Below are 3,804 nucleotides of genomic sequence, written 5' to 3'. Positions count from 1 at the left end.
TGAGGAAAATACCTAATTAAAAAAAAAAGTTAAAAAAAAAAGAGGGGCCAGAAAGCCTGTAAGATCCAAGGGTTGGAGAGGATGGGCATGAAAAAGCATCTCTTGTCCATGAAAAGACTTGTTCACTCAGAAATTCACAACGGTGATTACCTGTATGAGACCTACACAAAATCAAGCCATTAACCATCCTAGTGTGGAGGGGGAGAGGCTTACAAACTTCTAGCTCTGTCTGAAGAGCTAGTCACAATTGATGGTTACTGGGAAGAGTGAGTCATTTTTCTTGGAAACTATGACCCCTGGTAAGACAATGATGCTCCAATGGGTAGCCTCACGGCCATGTGCATATGTGCAGCACAAATCAGATCACTTTCACAAAGAGAGAGGATGTGGGAAAGCAACATTTTCCAGATATCCCGGGGCCATTGTATCCATACATTTAGAGGCTTGCTGCCTGCACAAGGGCTACATACAATCAAGCTAGTCAAAATGCCAACATGGGTGAAGGATGCTCATGGAATCCAATTCCTAGCTTAGAAGTGATTGGCAATTGAGGTGTGCTGGGGAATGGGATGGAGAGTCAGTTTTCTTCAGGGATGTGTCCCCTGAGAGGGTCCTCATGCTGTTAGATTGTTCTACACTCATCATGCACATATACACAGCATTAAGTGGACTCTGTTCTTTAAAAAACAAAAACAAAAAAACAGAGCATAAAGATGTGTTAGATGAAAGTGGTAGAAGGCATAGCAGGAGGAACTGAAGAAAAGGGAATGAGGGGGTGACTTGATCAAAGCAGTGCATATGCATATATGAAATTCTTAAACAAAAATTATTATTCTAAAATTCACATGAGCAAATAAGTTATCTGAGCAAGATTGAAGAGCACGGGTCCAGAGAGAGGGAGAATAAATATACACACGGTCAAACATAACAGAAATATAACACCAGGGACTTTTCAAAGCAATATTCTTGTATATTATCCCATAGTAGTAATCTGACATTCAGTGATAAAATGCTTCAAGCAACTGTTTCCTGGCATTTAATTAACTCTAAAGGGATTCTTGAAATAGTTGAGGATAAAAATCTTAAAACTACTCTGCCAAGCTGTTCGATAGACACATGCAATCATGCTAAGCCATGAAAGAAACATGATGAACCTTCCAGGAAGACAGATTTTCCTGTTCAGATTGGCACAAGAAAGTTACATAGTTTTCTCATCATATAAACTAGTTTTAAAATAAAAAACAAACATAAGTATATTATTAAAACATATGCAAATGTGTGTACTATTTTTATATTTAAAAATGCATCAAAGAAATGTAAAGGTTGTGCAGACTCCATCAGGGTCCCTGAGAAGTTCACATTCTTCTATCCTTAGGGATGCAGACAGAACCTCTGTACAACTAGATGTAAAGTGGAGCGAGTACATCTTTCCTGAAGTAGATACATTTCGGTCTGTCTTGATTTTAAGCAAAAAGTATGCAAATTAATTTATAAGGATAGAGTGACCTCATTGTACTAATTCATAAAAAATGCACATATTGGGCTGGAGAAATGACTCCGTGTTTAAGAGTACCTGTTGATTTTGCAGAAGATCTAGGTTCTGTTCCCAGAACTCACATGGTGGCTCACATCTGTAACTTTAGTTCTAGGAGATCCAATACCTTCTTCTGACCTCTACAGGCACCAGGTACACACATGGTACATATATGCGTGGAGGCACACATTCATACAGATAAAATAAACAAACATTTTAAAAACTAATCTTAAGGGAAAAGGGCACTTAGACTACATTAGTTTCAGTAATGCCTACATGTGGTATTCCTGGCATTATTGATAATCATAGCACAGTAACTGTCATCTCTATCCTTACTAGCACTGTCCTCAGCTTCAGACAGGTACAAAAATCTCTAGGTTCACATTGAGTGCAGTTGTGTGTACTTTTAATACCATAATTCAAGAAACTTAGGCCAAAGAATCATGACCGGAAGCCAGCCTGACCTACACAGTAAGAATCTGTCTAAAAGTCAAAGAGAAAATGAAAAAGAGAAAAGTAAAAGAGAAAATGAGGAATTGCATGATGTTAAACCTTACATACAACGATATAGAAGAAATTGATTTAATGGCATAGACTTAGGAAGAAAACCCATAAACTCAGATTCTAATTATTTTTCTCATATTGCCAATTCTGTTAAATTAATGCTAGAAAGTTTTTTTTCTGTCTAAAGAGAACTACCACTGGTTTAGACAACCGAAACCATTAAAGAGAGCATGGACTTGAGCTGAAACACATGACTGTTTTGAACTTAGACATTTCCATATATATATATATATTTCTGTATATGAATTTTGTTTTGAAAATTCTGTCACTCTGATAAACATTTGGTGGCAGTTTTTCTCCTCAGCATGCATTAGTACTTGTTGCTGTTTATAAGGCATATGAGCCGGATCACACAGCTTTATCCTGACTGTTGAGAGCTCAACAGAAAGGAAGAGCTTTCCCAGAAACTATCCACTTCAGAGACCCTTGGTCCCTAGTCAGCCTATGTGTCACCGGAAATCAACCTTGCTTCCTTTGATTGGAATGATACTAAGCCCACAGTGGGTTTTTCAACTAGCCAGTGTTGAGCTCCTTTCTCTGGGTAGCCTAGATCTCAAAATAATAGGACAACCGTCACCTTTTCTGTTTCTCTTGCTCTCAGTGAAATATCAAGCATAAGCAATGAAGCACATAATGTAGTCATGTAAGTCATTCTAGATTTTAAAATGCTGGGCTGTCTTGCCCTGTAAACCTCAGCACATGAGTTTCAGGTTCTACTCTGTCTCTGTTGTGTTTGTTCATAAGAATGTACTGGATCAAGAAAACACATGGTGGTACTTGTGTCTCTAGCTGCATATGTAACAGAGCATGGCCTTGTGGGACATCAATGGGATGAGAGGCCCTTCATTCTGTGAAGGTTACATGCCCCAGTATAGGGGAATGCCAGGGCCAGGAAGCGGGAGTGGGTGGGTTGGGGAGCAGGGAGAGGGGGAGGGGATAAGGGATTTTTGGAGAGGAAACTAGGAAAAGGGACAGCATTTGAAATGTAAATAAAGGAAACAGCTAATAAAAAGAAAGAAAGAAAAAAGAATGTACTAGATAGCCTCCCTTGGGAACCTATCACTAGACTTTTAAACTGAAAAACCAGATTAGGAAATTGCTCCTATACTGTGAGTTTAATTATGTAAAATACTATGCATGCCCTTTGAGAGTCAGAGGGAATGAGGAAAACATGAACAGGATTTGATTTGAAGGAAGCAGGGGAACTACATTGAGGACCTGTTTTCTCCTTTCCTTTGGAGTTTCACTAACATTCAAAGATCCAGTGAGATGCAGAACTTTTTGCAGATAAAGTGTCAACCGTGCTCCTGCTCAGCATTGACTGTTTGTGGACAGTGCTCTCTCCTCCACATCACCTGAAAGAACAGATTCCTCGGTGATTTCAAGAGGAGTCTGTGCCAAGAAAATCAATAAAGACATATTTGTACAGAGCCTAAAGTGGGCTGGTTTTATCCAGGAATGTGTTGAGTTAATTGAAAAGGTTTTGGTTCAAGTTAGCCTGTCGGAGATCACAGAATGGTAGACAACACATACTGTGAGTATGAACTTCGTACAACCTTTCAAATACCTTTGGGAAGGCAGGAAATTGAAATATTGTGCTATATTGGCAACTAAATGGTCATTTATCATCCATGCTAAGTTTGCAGCTGAGAAGAGGCATCTGAAAAGTCTCGCAGGGCCTTTAGTAACAATTTCAAAGTTACGTT

Source organism: Mus caroli, chromosome X (assembly GCF_900094665.2).
Source record: "Mus caroli chromosome X, CAROLI_EIJ_v1.1, whole genome shotgun sequence".
Classification (NCBI taxonomy): domain Eukaryota; kingdom Metazoa; phylum Chordata; class Mammalia; order Rodentia; family Muridae; genus Mus; species Mus caroli.
This window is presented reverse-complemented; position numbering follows the sequence as displayed.